Below are 19566 nucleotides of genomic sequence, written 5' to 3' on the forward strand. Positions count from 1 at the left end.
CTCCCGCCACATATATATGCAGTGAAATGGGTTCAAACAAATAACAGTTGACATTTTGGTGATGCGCAGTCATCACGTAGATCCTTTTTTCGGAGAATGTTTAAGTGCAGCATAAATTCTATTGCAGGGGGTCTGCAATGTGTGGTTCTCCTCCTTTTTGGAATGCAATTACCATGAACCCTTGCCATTGATTATGCTGGCTATGGATGATGGTGGTGGAGGGGTGGGGGTCTAGTCCAAAACATCTGCAGAGCCAAAGGGTGGAGGCCCCTTTCATGGAGACACCGTGGACTTCCATGGGAAACTGACATTGGCCACTTGTCCGGCTGTGAAGGTATGAGCGCGCAAAGTGGAAGGCAGACTGATTGAAAAGTTACATCCTGGCCCTGACCTCAGGTTATGACTCCATTCCTGCATCCTAATGTGAGATCATTCTAGCAACCTATCATCAGCCTGATACTGTTTCAGAAACATGGAGCCAGCCATGGGAACCCGATATGAACCTGCGGCCAGAGAGTTTCCCCAGTCCACTCTCCGATATGGGACAGACATCAACTGTGCCCCAGAGAAGGCCGCACTCTCTCCATGTAAATATACTGGGAATTGACTTTCACAATAATGAGGAAGGTATTATGTGCAGAAACTCAAATAAACAAATGGCTCGAATACAACTTTCAAACATCTCATCATGAGGAGAGATGGCTAATATTCTGCTGACGCTGGATTGTTGCCACACTGCCGTGAAGGCCTGTTAACCATTATCTGTGTAAAATGCATAATAAACTAATGTGTAATGGAGATAATGTATGTATTATTGAGCTGTATACCCCCACACTGCTGCTATTGACTTGGCCTCCTGCTCTCATTATAGAAGAGTATTTTTTCTGGTATTGCACACACTAAAAAGCTAATGGTTTTGTGGCATTTCAGTCAGTACAAGAGGCTTTACTGCTTGGCACCTGACATGGTTCCTACAGGAGAAGAGGGGTATACGAGAGGTCAACAGGGCCAAAAGTTGATTTCAACAGCTAGGTTTTTAGCAGATTCTTGAATTGTAACCACGATGGAGCCTGGCATATATTCGACTTTCTTTGTTTTTTTCGTCGAAGTCTGGTGCTTACTCCTCCATATGTCTTATTGCTCCAGCTTCTTGACGCCTCAGGGGGGGGCTGCTCCAGCTCACCTTTGTTTAGGCCCTTGGATATGTCTCAAGACACTATGGCAGACAACAGGAGGAAAAGCCTTGTCAAGGCCTGTTCCACCCATCATCTGAAGAATGTATATATTGAACATTTTCACAATGACTGCCTCTATTGTCTTTACCCGGACCACAAGATCAATGACCACTCCATTTGTCAGTCAATCTCCAACAAGACACTGCGCGACCGTCACAGAAGGTTAGTGGCTTATGTGAGGAACCTGATGGTGCCTCCCTAACCAGTCCCTGGGGATCTGCCATCAGGAGGCCAGGACACGGCCATCGCTATTGGATCCAGTTCCTGGGGGTGGACCAGTGAGGGAGGATCACCTGGATAGGGGTCCTCAGGAGGGTAAGTGGGTCTCCGATGGGCGAGATGTGGCATCCCCCTTCTTCCAACACCTTTTCCCCATCCTACCACATAGGATATTCCGAAACACTGCTCCCCCTTTCTTCACACAAACACTTTCGCACACCACGAAAGACAACACACTAATACCCGAGCCGCTTAGCTGACATCTCCCAATACATGGGTAAGGGAAAGTCAGGCAATTGACCAGAATCACACACACCTGGCAGCCCTTTCCCTTCCCCACAGGGATAAAAGGTGGAGCACAAGAGCACAATACGAGGAAGGCAGACAGCACGACGACTCAGCTATCCAAGTATGGCCGTTCAAGAGCAGGAGAATAGCCTCGAGCACCAAAGGGCCAACCAGGAGAGAAGCGACCTTGCCCTTTCTGACCCACACCCGCAAAGCCTCTACAGAAGGAAACATAAGACCGTAAGCAATAGCAAGAGTGTGTTGCAGCAAATGCCAACAGTACACGGAGCATGGCTACACTGATAAGCAGGACAGAGAGAGATGCCTGCTACTGTGGTACTGTCCTTAACTCCAGATACAAGTTAAGTCAAGTGGTTGATCACAGCCGGTGAGTCGAGGGGAGAACTGATACAAAACTGAACTGTGTTGAATGAAAGTCGCAAAGTGGCAAATTAAGAAAAGTACAAAGAACTGTGACCATTGAGGGAAAGCCAGCTGCAGAGGGGTCCAGCAACGTGTGGGTGCTCGTTAGAGAGACTCTGGTTAAGCCCGTATTTGTTGAACTACAGATAACAGAAGGCCCTAGGAGAGCTGCAAGGAAAAGATCAAAGTAGTCATACAGGGGTCTAGTAAAATCCTCTGTACAGTCGAATGTCTTTGGCCAGCAGAAGTTGAAAAGCTAAGGGAAGCGAGTACCGATTCGTAAGAAAGTAGAAGAAATTGAGTGTTTTATAAAGTTGGCAAGAGTGAACCCGATGGAGGGATGCCGATGGAAAGGGGTGAAGACTAAAGTCCCAGTGAACAGTGTGTTGACAAAGGTGAACCCGAGAGAGGGATGTCCACGCTAAACTTTTTAAAAGGAGATTAAGACTTGTGAATGCAAGGAAAGCCATTGTGAACCCGGCAGTGGGAGGCTGACGTTCAAGAGGGGTCTGAACCCGGAAGAGGGGGATCCAAGGGTGAAAAGCCATTACCCATCGTCCATCTGGAAAATAAACTTTTTGTTTGTTTATTTGATTACACCAGGTCCTCAAAGGCAAGAGCCTTTTAAGAGAAAAGAGACTTGACCATCAACGGCCCTGATAGCTGAAAACGGAACTGTTGTCTCGTGCTCGGAAAGCTCGAGAGTGTGCTGTGCTCAAGAGTCCCACTATCCTAACTTATCATTTGTGAATCCTTCTTTCTTTTCTTGTGAATCCTATCCCACACTCTTTGTATTTAGCTGTAAGGACTGGCAATAGGATTTTTAGTATAGGCCCTTTCATTTGACAGGACGCCACTAGGACTGCCTTATTTTTCATTTGATCGCTTTAGCTTGCTCCGATCTTATCTTTAAGGTTTTGATGAGGCGTTTTTACAACCTGCATACACCTGGTTGGACGATGGTGCTGGAGCCTTTGACTCGGCCTCCGTCCGTAGTCATGCTTTCCTCAGGCCAAGCAGACACCTGGAGCGTACTCCCTTTTCCAAGAGGTCGAGGTCCCACGCTGATTCTTCCCATGGGAAAAGGATAAAGAAGTGGCATACGACTCACACTAGGGCATCATCGGCTTAAAACCTTTTTATCTAAGAAGCGACCGTCCACGGCTTCTGCTGGTCCACAGTTGTATACTGCAAAGAAGCAGTTGTCAACTCCTGCTGCAACCCCATTGATGACCCCCTCGTTGATGGCTCGTAAACAGGACAGGTGTTCCGTTATGTTGACTACCCTATCCACTGTTCAATCAATTCTCATTTAGACAACCACCTTGTAGATGATTATGTCGACAGTGCAACAGCCTCCATATACGGCTGCTACTACCTGCTCCATGACCAGGGTGCATGCCGGTTTCTCAGACCCGACATTTGGTGACTGCGCTTTGTCATACTGCGGTCTACTTGTACACACCCACTCTTTGCGCTGACTCCTTATGTACTTCCTGCTGTTCCAAGTCCTTTGATCATTCCCAACAAGGACATATTGTAAGGGTTCTGAAGGTGTGTCTTCTGACGACTAATAGGTGGAGGTTACACCGTCTAACCTGCTGTTACTCCTTCGTTCATGATGCCCCCACATTAACTTCCTGCACCTTGTTGGCCATCTCCAAACCTGGCTCTGAGTCAACCAGAGCCTTGTGACCTCTCTATTGACATTTTTTCTATTCTGCAAACTCTATTTTCTGAGTTAGAATATAAGACTACCATCCCAGTCTCTTCCTCCTTGTCAAGTTCTTCCTGCTGGTCTATTACCTGCTCCTTGGCCTCCTACTGGATGCCCCTCACGCATCTACACACAGGTTCTTCCTCCTTCTGCAATCTCACAAATACTGAATCTGAGGATGACATCTCTGGTGTGTCTACTTGGAGGAACACCACTGACAAATTTGATAATGATGTACCAGGGGATGGTGAACCTGAAGACCCTCCTCTCAGGGTTCTCCGCCCTGATGAAACTGGCTCCTTTCACGCTCTCATGTCTAGGACTGCAAAGTTGTTTGACATGATACCGGAAGAACACAAGTTTTTTTTTTATCAGCGGAGAGAGCACATGAGAAAATCTGTGGCTGCCATACGCTTCCTCTAGGACATATGGGAAGGCGTTCTCTTGACCTTCCCAAGAAGACAGATGTAAGAATAAGTACAAAGCTCCTGAATCCTCTCTTAAGTGTCTGCGTACATAGCCCAGTCCGTATTCAGTTGTGTCGGCTGCGTCCCGAAAGAGCTCCACTAAACCATCCTCTCCATGCACAGTCTCACCTGTCAAGAAGAGAAAGCAACATAATTGCTGTGGCAATAATCATCTGCACGGCCGTAACCACCATTAAGATTGCCAATTCCATGGCTATCCTGTCCCGCTATGACAGGGAATTGTGTTATAAGATGGGCCCTATCCTGGACTATTTGCCAGATGGCAAAAAAGAAGCCTTTGCCCTTCTTTGTCAAGATGAGGCCACATCAGACCACATCTGTTGCTGTCGATATTGGAGACACTGGCTTCTGACAGATGGGCAATGGGGCGGTTTTACCCTGGCAGATACGGCTCAAAGCCAGTAATTTTCATCCCGAGTTCAGACCCAGATAGTTGACATGCCTTTTAGATGGTGAGGACATTATAGGAAAAAAGGTTGATGACCCTTCGGGCCATCAAAGCTGATACTGATACCATCCGTTCCCTGGGCACACACCATAATGGCATTGGTTCTTTTGCTCTGGCAAGGCATGTTTTTCTAGGACATCACGCGACTACAGGCCTTCCTAACGCCCACAATTGCACCGGTCCACTGCCTATGCTGCCTTGAACAGCTACAAGGGGAAGTCCCAAGCATGCAGAGGGAATAAACGCTGCTGCATGTCCTCGAACAACAGGTGCCAGTCCACCAAGCAGGCCTTACCAGGCTCTCACTCCTCCCCTCCACTTTCACACCCCAGTGGGAGGGTGACTCTCCAAGTTGGTCAAACAGTGGCGTTCCATCACCACGGACGAATGGGTGTTGTCTTTAAGCCACATGCTGGAATTCATTGGGCGCCCACCCACCGGTCTTCCCTTGTCAAAGGTCAAGAAACATTAGCTGTTGCTTCTGCACAAGCTACAGGCCCTCCTTTCCACAGGGGCTGTCAGACACATCCCGTTTCAACAGCAAGGCCAAGGTGTCCATGTGAGATACTTTCTCGTCAAAGAGAAATCATGTGGCATGAGACCCATTATCGATCTACTTCTTCACAACAAATTCCTGTGGTCTCAAACTTTCAGGATGATTAACCTCCGTTCATAGTCATTGCATCGACAGCCAAACCGTCGAATGCCATACCACTGGAAAAAAATGTATCGGGACAAAAAAAGCATTGAATGCATTTAAAACAAAAAAATGTTAATGGGGGGTTCCCTCAGCCCTCTTTTTTTAACCTTTAAAACCCATTTTTATTAAACTAAACACTTTACCATATCGATGCAATGACCACATATCATTAACCTCCAGCACATCCCAAGCCAACTACAGGAAGGAGATTTCCTGTTGTCTTTAGACCTAGATTTTCATATACCGATTCATTCATGCCACAGAAGGTACCTAAGGTTCACTGTCATGGGACAGCACTTCCAGTTCAAGGCTTTGCCCTTCGGCCTCTGCTGCACTCTGAGGGTTTTTAGCAAATTTCTCGCCCCACTTGTGCCTCACCTCTGTCGTTCGGGGATCCATGTCTACCCATACCTCGACGACTGGCTGGTCTGGGAAGAGTCTCTTCCTCTCCCTCTCTGACATACACAGTCCACGATACTGTGCCCATCATCGCTGGGGTTCTCGGTCAATTATGGAAAGTCCTGCTTGTCTCCTCAGTGTGCTCTGTTCCTGGGAGCTCATCTGGACATGCTGTCTTGCATTGCCACCCCATCGAAGGACAGAGTGAAGCCCCTCCTGCTCTTGCAGAAAACAGATGCGTCAGTAAACAACCTAAATCCCCTGCTGGGGATGATGCCATCCTGCATTCCGCTGATCCAGCACTGCAGGCGTTGGATTAGGGCTCTCCAATAATTTCTCGATGCACATTGGAAGCAGATCTACGGATCTTGGGAAGACAAGCTTCTTCTGACGCATCCCTTTCAGAACACACTGCACTGGTGGATGCTGTGTTCCAATCACCCCCAGGGAGTGCCCTTTCAACTGCTGGACCATCTTATTACGACTGATGCATCTCTGGAGGGCTCGTAAGCACACACAGCTCCTCTTCATGCCAGTAGTCTCTGGTCAGAAGAAGAAAGGGAGTTGCATATTAATGTTCTGGAATTGTGTGCCGTGTTCTGGATCCTCGAGTCCTTTCTTTCACAGCTTCACAGTCAGAAGGGTTCAGGGGAGTTCAGGTGTTCACCGACAACACAACCACCATGTTTCACATTCGCAAATAAGGCGGCACATGTTCCTCTGTTCTGTCGACCAAAGCTCACAACATGTTCCTCATTCCATTTCACAGACTAGGGATACACAACACAGTGGTGAATTACCTTAGCAGAGAACTGCGATCCTGCAACGAGTGGGAACTTGTTCAAAGCCAAGTTTACTACATCAACCTCGGGGCGGAATTCTGGATGTCGACCTCTTTGATACCAAGGTGAACAAGAAATGCGTGGTCTTTGCCTGTAGGTTCCATCAAACAGGCAGCCCAGGAGACTCCTTCATGTTCTCTTGGGGGGTGGGGGGGATGTTTCTTTACTAGTTTCCCCCCAATCCTTCTCAACTGTCGAGTACTTCGTGTTTTCAAACATCATCAGTGCAGGCTGATCTTGGTGGCCCTGACTTGGCCTAGGCAATTCTGGTTCTCTGACCTCCTTAGTCTCTCGTTGGCACTGCCCATCGGGCTGCCACTGCTCTTCAACCTTCTCTCGAGATAACGGAGTAGTGCTGCACCATTACCAGGCCTCCCTCAATCTGACGACCTGGCTCCTTCATTCTTAGTGTTTGGAATATATATCTATGCTTCTGAACTGTTGGGATGTTCCAGGGAACCGGCATCTTCTACGATTTCCTGCTACAAGAGCAAGTGGAAGTGTTTCTCCATTTGGTGTTCTGGTAGAGGCCTTGACCCCTTCTGCATGCAAGCTCAAGGCATCTTACCCTACCTTTTTGTCTTTGGCATGGCTGGTCTGGCTCATTCCTCCATCAAGGTGCACCTTGCTGCCATTTCCATTAGATTTACACACATCCATGGGTTGCCTTCTCTGTGGTCGCACAGGCTGGTTAAGAAATTCCTCAAGGGACTGTTCTGCTCCTTCCCTCCTGTATGAGCGTTACATTTTATTATCTCCAAACTCATTGGACCCCCTTTTGAGCATACGCACAAGCCCTCTCTGTTGTTCTTGTCCGCCCTGTTGGTTAACATCACCTCTGCGAGGCATGTAGGGGAGATCCAAGCTCTCTCGTGCAAAACTCCCTATTTGATTTTTCTTAAATCCAAAGTGGTTCTTCACACAAACCCGATTTTCATGCCCAAGAGTCCATCCTTGTTCACCTGTAACAAGCCTGTTATGTTGCCGGTCTTCTTTGGTTCCCCTTCTTGGGCTGCGGAAAGCTCATTGCATTCCTTAGATGTGTTGCGATCCCTTTAATGTCTGCTATGACAGCATTCCTCTCCAGTGTGCCCCTAGTGGATATTTGCAGGGCTGCCGCATGGAGATCACTGCACCTTCACATGGTTCTACAGTGTCTACAGGGATTCCACAAACAAGTCCAATGTCAGCCAATCATTGTGGCACAACCTGGTTGGGTGAGGTGAGTGTTTGAGTTAAGTGTCTCTTTCAGGTGAGCTTTAGCTCTGCCCTTGTGGTATTGTGTGTACTGCTTTATTATCTTTTCACAGGATGTGAATCTATGAAAGATCCAATGCTGGAGAAGGAGTGAGTTAATTACTTGTAACTCCTGTTCTCCAGCATTGGTATCTTTCATAGATTCACATGCAACCCTCCCGCCTTCTCCACTTTGGCTCTTCTTGGCTCATATTGCCACGTTTACGTGAGCTTGCCTTATTCTGAAGAGGGTCTCCAGGGGTGGAGCTAAGGGAGACCGGTCCATGGTCTGCGGGGCAATACGACCCAAAATTACTATAATAGAGCTCTGACGTGACAGAAGTTTCAACATTTAAATGTAAACTCCTTTAATGTTAGAGGATTCCCAGCCTGAGACAGGGAATATTCATACAGTATGTGACGCTATGAAAGATAACAATGCTAGAGAAGAGGAGTTATAGGTAAGTAACACACTTGTAGTGCTGCGCCTTCTTTTGAAGGCAGTCAGGCACTGTTCCATGGAGTGACAATGTTTACATGATCTGAGTAATCAAGTGTTTCAAATATGTGAGGGCCAATGTAGTGAATGATGGGGCAAGCTCGGAAAGCATCTTGGTCATTATTTTGGGGTATTATTGACATGTTCACGAGCAGTGAATTGTAGTCCTTTGGTACTAGCCTTTTGAACTTTTAAAATGTATGTAGCAGTGTCTGCTATTATGCGTGATTACCAGAGTGAAATGAATACTATAGGTAAAGATGTTAAACTAAAATGTATTCTAACACATTTTCTGTGAGATTGTCGTGCCTTGCGCTTGTTCATTTAGTGTCATTGTCAATCGGTTTCACTATTCCAAGATGGTGTTGTATATAAGTCTGCAAGCACTGTATTATTTGTGTCTCGCCACTCTTTTAGGAGTATGGATTCCCAATTCCAGCATGCTCAGTGTGTCTAAAGTATCTTTCTGTAGGTGCTCATTGGCTCCCATCTCAGCATGTAATGGGGTCTTTCTTAGGATGAAGTAGGAGGTCAGACTCCAAATTGGTCATGTCTTCTCAGATCTCGTGTTGTCGGGTCTCTTGGGTCGGGTCTGGTCTCTTGGGTGGGGGCTGGTCTCATTGGTGGAGTCTCTAGGGTAGGGGTATGCAACCTGCAGCGCTCCAGATGTTTTGGACTAAGACTCCCATGATCTGTCACCTTTGACTATACTGGCTAGGGCTGATGGCAGTTGTAGTCCAAAACATCTGAAAAGCCAAAGGTTCAGATCCCTGCCATAGGTTTCGAGATCCGGTGTCTGTTCAATCTATGGGGTCGGTTTTGGTTGATGGTCACCGGATTCTGGTTGATGGCATGTGGGGTCTGATCAAGTCTCTGTGATCCAAGCTGGTCTGTGGGCTAGGCTCTTTTGGATTTGGTCTCTGGGACCTGGCCTGTTTGTCAGTAGTTTGGTCTCTGCTCATCTGGATCTGGCCTCTTAGCTGTTCTTATAGTGTCTGGTCTAGTTTTGGTAGTTGTCATTCTGGGAATGTATCTCTTGGTGCTCTGTCTAATCTCTGGATTCTCTGTCTGGGTTCTGAGTTTGGTTTCTGGGTTCTGTTCGGATCTTGCATTTGGTTGGGTTTGTAGCATCTGTGTAAAGACGGCAGGGGGTATCTGTACCCCTGTCCTCCATATGGCAGAGTAGAAGCACAGAGCACCCCTGCCAAGATTCTCTATATGGTAGAATAGACCAGCAGCCAATGCTTAAACTCTCAGGTGATGCAGGCTGGTTCTTAAGTACAGAGTAGTCCCCAAGCCACTCACAAAGTAATGTCCACACACTGTTATGTGATAACACCGTTCTTTATATATAAATAAGGTTCAAGATGTATACATCAAATAATAGCACAAATCGTACTCTGGCAATTCTAATATGGCAAATATATACAACGTCTATGTGGTACCACACTAGCTATTGACTCCTTTAAAATGCATCAGCTGCTGACAGTTATAATGGCATACCAATCGTACAGTGATGAGTAACAGCATAGATCATAGGAAAGAATGCAAGTTAGTTTAAACAATGGCAGAATGGTTATTTTGCAACTAAGACACAGTTCTGAGTGAGGATTCCCCCACCCTGGCAACCTGTAATAAAGAGTATTATCAAGCCCAGTGCATTCATGTTTAAATAGTCTTGTTTCCTGGTTAAAATGTTAAACTACCCCAATGTACCTGAGTTAGAAGAATTCCTTCGTCAGTGTGTTGACCGATCCCTCGAGAGTGGACTCCCTTTAAAGCAGGAGCCACAGGGCATTGAGATTCTTTGAAGAAATACGAACACTGGCGTCGAGACAACAGCTTCAATCTTAGCGGTGTTCTTCGACGATCGGTCGAGGAAGTCCTGGGAAGATGAGGCATGCGGTGTACCTCAATGCAAAGTGTTCAGTGTTGCAAAGAACACTCAGTGAAGATTGAAGGCATGTATTGAACCTTCATATTGTAACTAAGCTTCAAATATTCTTGTAACTGCTGCGCCCAGCTACCTTGGGGTTTGGTGCGCATTACCAAATAAATAAACAAAACAAACAGAAGTGGGTGTCGGCGTAGATGATCGTGACTCGACCACGACTGGATTTCGGATCTTCACTTGTCGGCATCTTTGTGGACTTCGGGTGGCGAGAAACCCACTAGAGGACTTTCCTAGGTCGTCAATGACCTCGACTTTCGCTGGTGGGTCAACGCGGTCTACAGTGATGGCAAAGGAGCCCTTTGTTTAATGTTCTTAGGCAGGGTGGAGCTCTGTGGCTCTGGTCGTCAAGCAGCACAGCTTCAAGCTGTCCCCACTTCTGGGCAACACGCCTCGACTGGCTTCCAGCGATTATGAAAATCCCCTGAGCCCCGGTCGACGGCGATGGGCTTCGATGTCCTGCTGCTTTACTTCAAGATTCTCGGCCGACTCCTTCTCCGGTCGACAGCCTTTCGGGCCTGGCTTCCAGGGTACCTTGATGAAGATCAACTTTTGCACAATGTTCCCTCGTAGCTCGGAGAGAGGTCTGCTAGCCAGGTCCTCTCTTGGATTAGCCCTCGACAGACTCGACCCTTTTTAGATTGGGTTGAAGCAAAACAGCAGCAATTCTTCTTCTTCCAGCTGGGCTTCAAGGATAAGCAGCTTCACGTTTCAACTTCAGCTTCTGAACAAATTGGGAAGTGATATGTCCCCAGATATACACATCTGTCCCTCATTCACTCTGCTGAGCCGAGCTCAGTCAGCCATTCAGACAGAAGGGCATTCATGCAGGCAGGCAGCCAGGCAGGCTCACAGGCATTCAGGCCATCCACTTCCACCCAGACACCCATAACAAGGAATGTGGATTGGGGCAAGCAGCCAGCCTTTCAGCACGCCACACTGCATTCATCTCAGTTTCAGGCAGGGCTGTCTCATTCATTGCGTCATCCACACAGAAACCAGACACCCATAACATAGAATGCATATTGGTCACACACTCTATTCACACAGGTCCCACCCCAAGGGTGTACCCACAACATACAGTCACTGGGAAGGCTCCAGCCAGTCTGGCCTGGACTTCACCACAATGCCATATATGGTTCTTCCACTCAACAGCCTGTCAGGGAAGGGACTGAGCCAGGGCTTCCCAGGACTTTGGGAAACAAGGTAACACAATAGAAACCAAGAGGCCACAGGGGCCATCTTGCGTTCTATCAGGAATCCATTGATTCCTATGGCAGGGCCCGGGTATCCCAAAATAGAGGTTACTCTTAGCACCTGTCCAATTCAGCATGGGGCTGCCACCAGCCCATACCCTGCTCTATGGGCCACACACGGGTGCCCAAAAACATACACTAGGGGCACAGGGTTGTACCCCACCCATGGGTGCCATAATGGTATACCAAGGGTCTCTGTTCACCATAACCAAAAAGAGGGGGAGCTGCACTGCCAGGAGTCCCAACTGGACTCCTGTCCAGAAAACAACACAGAACACACATGATAAGGAGTACAGGACAGGGACATGGAGGACCCATCCCTCCAATGCATTTCCAGCATCACAAGCTGGTCTCCTGTTACGTAATGTCTAGTCTCTGAAGACTTGTCTTGTCTCTAGGTAGACTGGACTACTCTTTGATCTATGGCGGTGGTTTGTGGTCTGATCTCTGGGATCTTGTCGCCAATCTGGTCTCTGGTTACTAGGAACTGGTCTTTTTCTTGGAGCTGGGTCTCGTCTCTGGGGATTCTGGTCTCCTGGTCTCTAGAAGGGGTCTGATCTCTGGTCCGGGGCTTGTCTCTGGTGTCTGTTCAGGTCCTCTGTGAATATCTAGTCTGGGGTCTCGTATTTGAGGGTCTGGTGTCATATCTGGTCTGATGTTCAATCTGGGGGTCTTGTCTCTGTTATTTGATTGATGGTGACTGCTCTGGGTTCTGGTAATCTCTGGTCTCTGCTATATTTTGTCTAAATTAGTCTTCATGGTCCAAGTTGGTCTGTGGGGTCTGGTGTAGTCTTCAGGGGTCTGCTCTCTGCTCATCTAGGGCCTGGCCACTGGTTGTCTGGCCTCTGGTCTAGTTTTGGGATCTTGTCTGCCCTGTGGTCTTCTGGGGATCTGATCTCATCTTTTGGAACCTTGTCTTCCGGGTTCTGGTCTTCTGGGGTCTGGTCTTGTCTGGTCACTTGTGTCGATTGTGGTCTTGTCTCATAGGTGGGATCTGGTCTCCTGGGCAGTGTCTGGTCTAGTCCCTAGGATCCAGTCTCTCAGGGCTGCTCCGGTCTCTGGGATGTGGGTTTTGGTTGATGGGTTTTTGTTGCTAACATGTGGGGTCTGATCTGGTCTCTGTAGTCAGAGCTGGTTTGTGGGATCTGCTCTCTACAACCTGGTCTGGTTAGATTGATTGATTTGCTAAGGTCTAGACTGTTCTCTGGCAGGGTTTGGTCTTTGGAGCAATGTCTGGTCTTTGGAGGGGTCTGATCTCTGGTTTGGGGCTTGTCTATGGGGTCTGGTCGTACCCTCTGTTAAGACCTAGTATGGGGTCTCGTATCTGTTCACTTGCATCTGGTCTGCTCATCTGTCCCTCATGTCTGGGAACTACTCTGGTCTGCTCTCTATTGTCTGGTCTGTCATCTAGGAGCTGGTTCTGCCTCTGGGGTCGCTCTGGTCTGTTCTCTAGGGTGCGGTCTGGGATATATTTGGGGTGTCTGGACTGGGATGTAATGTGGTGTCTTTTTTTGGAATCTTTTTACCTGAAATCTGTTCTTTGGTCATCTGGCGGTGTGGGGCCTGGTTACCGAGGTTCTGTCTCAGTGGTCTGGACTATGCTTTCTGGGGTCCCTGGTGTTTAGTCTGGTTATCTGGCATCTTGGTGTCGGGACTGCGTTTTGGCCATCTGCAGGGGTTCTGGTCTCTGAGGTCCAGTACCTAGTCATCTGGTAGGGTGGGGTCTGGTCCCTGAATATCAGGGGGGGGGGAATCTAATCCATGATCACCTGGGGGTGGTGTTCTGGTGTCTGATCACTGGGGGGTCTAGCCTTTGGGCATCTGGGAGTCTGGTCTCTGGGCATCTGATGTCTTATCTTGGGAATCTGGTATGGTCTCTGGGTGGGGGGGTCTGTCCTGCTCTGATCTGTGGGGTGATGCCCTCTGTTGTACGATCCATTCTCTGGAACCTGGCCTCTTCTGGATTTGGTCTGTTCTCTGGGGCCTAGTTCAGTACCTAGGATCTTGTATGGTTATCGTGGCTCTGGTCTTTAGTCTCTGGGGTCTGGTCTTCGGAGAGTGGTGTTGACATCTGGGTGTCTGATGTTTGGACGTTTGGGCATCTCGTCTCTGGTCTTGGGTCTGGTCATCTAGTGTCCAGCTGCTCATCTAAGGTCTGGTCTCAATGTTCTGGGTCTTTCTGGGGTCTGGCTGGGTCTCTTGGTCAAGTCTGTCTGTAGAGTCTTGTCTTTGAGTTCTGGATTTTATCTCGGAAGTCTGGTCTGGTCTTTGAAGTTTGTAATCTGGGGATCTGCCAGCTGTTTGATGGCTGATCTCTAGGTTGTGGTCTGTTCTGTGGGACCTGGTCTCTTCTCCTGGATTTGGTCTGTGCTCTAGGGTCTGGCTTGTTCTGCTCTGGTCTTTAGTTTCTACAGTATTTTCTGGTCTCTTGGTCTGGCCTTTAGTCTTGGTTTTGTGCCTGGTGTCTGTTTTGATTATCTGTCAAGGTGTAGTCTGGGATCTCATCTCCGAGTTTCTGGCAACTGGCATCTGGTCTGGTCATCTGGGGGGGTTTACTCTTGGGGACTGGTTATCTGGAGTCTGGCCTCTCATTGTCGGTGTCTGGTCTGGGTTCCAATGAATCGGCTCTGAGCTGAGGCCTAGTCTCTTGTCGCTAGTATCTGGTATGATCTCTTAGGTCTGACCTCTGGGGTCTAATGGGGTCACTGGTCGGGGGCGGGTCTCTCTACTTTGATCCATGAGATTTGGGTTCTGGGGTGCAGTCTCTGATCTCTGGGTTTCAGTATCTGAGATCTGGTGCTCGATCTCTAGGGTATAGTCATGTCTCTGGTCTTTAGAGTATGGTCTGAGATCAGACCTGGTGTCTGATCTGGGATCTTTTCATCTGATGTCTGATTTTTTTGGCCCTCTGGGGCCTAGTTACTGAGGTCTTTCCTTTTGGTCTGGACTCCCTTCTCTGGGGTCTTATGTTTAGAGTTTAGTTTTGTCTCTAGCCTTGTTCATGTGGTCTGGTCATAGGAGGTTGGTTGTCTGTGTGCCCAGTCTGGTCATCTGGGGGGGTTTAGTCTGGTTGTTTTCTTTGTGGTCATATGGGGTCTGCCCGCGTCATGTGGAGTCTGGCCTGGTCACTGATGGTCAGGTCATCTGCGGTCTGGCCTGGTCAGTGGCGGAGGCGAAGTCTGTTCGCTAGTCTGGCACCTACTGTCTGGGCTCTGGACATGTTGAATGCCTGTTAACTAGTTTGTGGTCTCTGGGGTCTGCTCTCTGGTCTGGTGATCTAGGAGTTTGGTCCCTGGTCATCTGGGAGTCTGGACTCAAGTCTTGGTTTCTGGTCTGGTTGTCTGGTCATCTGGGTTCGGGGGTCTAGTCTGGGGACCTGCTGACTTGGTTCTAGCCATGTAATGTCTATTACGTGGTTTGTGGTGACTCTGCTCTGGTCTCCAATCTGTTCTCTGGTCTGGTTTCTGTGGTCTTGTCTCTCCTCATGGGCTGTGATTTCTGGGGGTCTGGTCATCTGCTGAAATGAGGTCTGAGAGTCTGGACTTTGAGGCTGTGGTGTGGTCTCTGATCTAGTGTGATCCAGGGGGAGGGGGCGGGAGGGTCTCGGGTCTGTGTAAAGGAACCCTGCCGTCTACTCTGGAGATGCAGGCATTTTGCGCGCTTGCTCTTGCCATTGCGGCGCATTGTGCAGATGCAATGCACACACTCCCCGCTAGAAGGCGCAGCTGCACCGAGCATCCCGCCTCGTCGATGTTGTTCTCCGCAGCTGGGAGATGAGATCCCGGCACTTGTTCTTTGCACCCCGTGGCTGGCGCCCTCCTTTAGAACCCGCCTTCTAATCCCCGAACACGTTCTAGTTCAAGTGACAATGAGCTGCAGCACGTGTACCCCTGCACGTCTTGGAGATGCCGTCCACTGTGACTGAAGGAGGGTCGCTGATCGTCCCTCGGCGCGGCCACTGCTCTTCTCCGGCCCCAGGCCACCCGCCGGTGACTGGGAGAGGCAGCGTGGGCGATCCGCTGAGCCTGAACGTGGCTGTCTGGCAGGCGTTTTTGGCGGGCTTTTTTTGGCGGGCAGAGGAATTCATGGGGACCGTGTTCGCGCTGTACAAAATATTCGGCAAAGAAATTGGTGTATTCAAGAACGACCCCTAGCTTAAACAATACATTCCGTGCACCATTGCTGCACCAGAAACTGGGCTAGCAGCGAGGTGCAAAAAGGCTTTGAAAATGTTTTTTTGCACACGTTCAATCTTGACCTACTGAGAATTGTACTGTTGCAAAGTTTCTGTATGACCACCTGAGGCGCTTGTACCTCTCAACTTACCCGCTTTGACCTGCCGTTCAATTGGCTTGCTCACCCACACGCCCATATTTTTCAGTGGGCTCCCATCCGTCATTAACCAAATCTGATGTGTTCACCCGCCCTGTGAGGATGAGCATACTTGCCAACCCTACCGATTTAGGCGGTAGGATAGCGCTTTTTAAGCAGTCCTACCGCCTACCGATTTTTTTACACCAAATACCGATTTTTTTGGTTAAAAAAAAATATATATATATATTTTTTTTTTTGGCATTTTTTTTTTTTTACCCACGCCAGCTCGGGGGAGTCTTTCAAGGGCTCCCCCGAGCTGGCGTACCGGGAGAATGCCCGGCATGCAGGCTTTTAATGTCAAAGGCTCCCACGGCGGTGGGCTAAAGCGCCCCTCCGCCGCGAGTGCCTTTGGCAAAAGGCGCCATTAGTCCCCCACCACGCTAGCTTGGGGGAGTCTTTCAAGGATTTCCCCGAGCTGGCATAGCGGGAGAAGGCGTGGCATGCAGGCTGTTAATGTCAAAGGCACCCACGGCGGTGGGCTAAAAGCGCCCCTCCGCCGCGGGTGCCTTTGGCAAAAAGCGCCATTAGCCCCCCACCACGCTAGCTTGGGGGAGTCTTTCAAGGACTTCCCCGAGCTGGCATAGCGGGAGAAGGCGTGGCATGCAGGCTGTTAATGTCAAAGGCACCCACGGCGGTGGGCTAAAAGCGCCCCTCCGCCGCGGGTGCCTTTGGCAAAAAGCGCCATTAGCCCCCCACCACGCCAACTCGGGGGAGTCTTTCAAGGACTTCCCCGAGCTGGCGTAGCGGGAGAAGGCGCGGCATGCAGGCTGTTAATGTCAAAGGCACCCACGACGGTGGGCTAAAAGCACCCCTCCGCCGCGGGTGCCTTTGGCAAAAGGCGCCATTAGCCCCCCACCACGCCAACTCGGGGGAGTCTTTCAAGGACTTCCCCGAGCTGGCGTAGCGGGAGAAGGTGCGGCATGCAGGCTGTTAATGTTAAAGGCACCCACGGCGGTGGGCTAAAAGCGCCCCTCTGCCGCACCGCGGGTGCCTTTTGGCCAAAGGCGCCATTAGCCCCCCACCACGCCAGCTCGGGGGAGTCTTTCAAGGACTTCCCCGAGCTGGCGTAGCGGGAGAAGGCGCAGCATGCAGGCCTTTGATGTAAAAGGCGCCCACGGCGGTGGGCTAAGGACGCCCCTCCGCCGCGAGTGCCTTTCACAAAAGGCGCCATTAGCCCCCCACCACGTCAACTCCGGTGAGTCTTTCAAGTGCTCCCCCGAGCTGGCGTGATGGCAGAAGGCGTGGCAGGCGCCTCATTGTCATTGAATGCACCTGCGGCGGCGGGATCATTCAATGACAATGGACTGCTGACGCGCCCTATTCCTATCATTACCTCCTCGCCTGACTATTTTTGAAACTTTAAGATTCCTACAGATTTTTGGTCACAGAATGTTGGCATGTATGGATGAGTGCCATGGTAGAGTCCAGAGAACCAGAAACTGGGCGTCGCAGCTTAGCAGCCATAACCCACAGCAGCCTTTCATCTGTCAAGAACATAAACAAAACACTTACTGCTGCCTCCCAACAACCAACATACCTTGTCCCACCCTCTCCCCCAACCCTCCCCCGTCTAGAAACCGGCGCCTGTAAGTGGAGTTCCAAAGAGACTGCGCCCCTTCTTGTAAAAGCCTTGCGTGAACCAGCGGGATACGGCCCACACAATGACCCCTACCCCGGTGCTTCCGGAACATTCTTTTATATGCCCACTCCATTCACATTTTTATCCTGAGTGGCAGAGGGGGAGATGCAGGCTGACGGTGGTGGGTGTCCCCACGTTGGATGCCCCTCACCAAGGCCTCCTGGTTTAGTTGGGGCGAGCACCGCTATTGCTTTCCTCCTAAGAGTGACACTGAAGTCTTGCCAAAGTCAAACTTCTGATGGATCATTGGCTGCAAGATGCAGAGCTGCCGCCTGACTTTTCACTCTCTGGTCTTACCCGCAAGAAATGCCAACCAGGCAAGTAGGCAAAGACTCATGAAGACCTGCTAGAAGGCCAGGCTGGAAACACTACCATCAGTGTGCCTGATAGATGCTACAGTGACCCCCATACTACCTGCCAGAAGGCCAGGCTGGAAACACTACTATCAGTGTGCCTGATAGATGCTACAGTGACCCCCCATACTACCTGCCAGAAGGTCAGGCTGGAAACACTACTATCAGTGTGCCTGATAGATGCTACAGTGACCCCCATACTACCTGCCAGAAGGTCAGGCTGGAAACACTACTATCAGTGTGCCTGATAGATGCTACAGTGACCCCAAAACTACCTGCTACAAGGTCAGGCTGGAAACACTACTATCAGTGTGCCTGATAGATGCTCCAGTGTCCCACCCCCCCCCCATACTACCTGCTTGAAGGTCAAGCTGGAAACACTACTATCAGTGTGCTTGATAGATGCTACAGTGACCCCCTACTACCTGCTAGAAGGTCAAGCTGGAAACACTACTATCAGTGTGCTTGATAGATGCTACAGTGACCCCCATGCTACCTGCTAGAAGGTCAAGCTGGAAACACTACTATCAGTGTGCTTGAAAGATGCTACAGTGACCCCCATACTACCTGCTAGAAGGTCAAGCTGGAAACACTACTATCAGTGTGCTTGAAAGATGCTACAGTGACCCCCATACTACCTGCTAGAAGGTCAAGCTGGAAACACTACAATCAGTGTGCTTGATAGATGCTACAGTGATCCCCCCTACTATCTGCTAGGTCAGGCTGGAAACACTACTATCAATGTCCCTGATAGATGCTACAGTGACCCCCATGCTACCTGCTAGGTCAGGCTGAACACGCTACTATCAGTGCGCCTGATAGATGCTCCAGTGACCACCCACCATACTACCTGCCAGAAGGTCAGGCTGGAAACACTACTATCAGTGTGCCTGATAGATGCTCCAGTGACCTCCACACCATACTACCTGCCAGAAGGTCAGGCTGGAAACACTACTATCAATGTGCCTGATGGATGCTCCAGTGACCCCCCCACCCCCCATACTACCTGCTAGAAGGTCAGGCTGGAAACACTACTATCAGTGTGCTTGATAGATGCTACAGTGACCCCCCTACTACCTGCTAGACGGTCCGGCTGGAAACACTACTATCAGTGTGCTTGATAGATGCTACAGTGACCTGAACCCCCCACCCCCTACTACCTGCTAGAAGGTCAGGCTGAAAACACTACTATCAGTGTGCCTGAGATGCTACAGTGAGCCAGTCCCCCATTCTAGCTTACAATGCAGTCTGTTTTTTTAATTGCCTACTGTAAGTAAGGGCAGCTAGTGTTCCTGAATAGACTGGTAGGGCTTTGGGGTGTTCTGCCCTTGATTTTTTTTTAAATAATTGATTGAACCCTGTTCTGGAGGAAACCCCATGAGCTGATCAGGACAGCGAGGGCTGTCCCAACATTCTATGGCCATGCTCCCCCGAGGCTTGTTCGATAAGGTGCAGCTTTGCCCAGCAAAACACATTCTCAGTCCTCCTGTTAGCCCAGT

At 49.6% G+C, this 19566-nt stretch overlaps 1 protein-coding gene across 7 annotated transcripts in view; it reads left to right on the forward strand.

The window, feature by feature from the left end:
- The window catches only part of CEP128 (centrosomal protein 128), an 864240-nt gene that overhangs the window by 408466 nt on the left and 436208 nt on the right, over positions 1-19566 (forward strand). The window lies entirely within an intron of this gene.

This window comes from Ambystoma mexicanum, chromosome 14, assembly GCF_040938575.1.
Source record: "Ambystoma mexicanum isolate Mex_15411 chromosome 14, UKY_AmexF1_1, whole genome shotgun sequence".
In the NCBI taxonomy this organism is placed as follows: Eukaryota; Metazoa; Chordata; class Amphibia; order Caudata; family Ambystomatidae; genus Ambystoma; species Ambystoma mexicanum.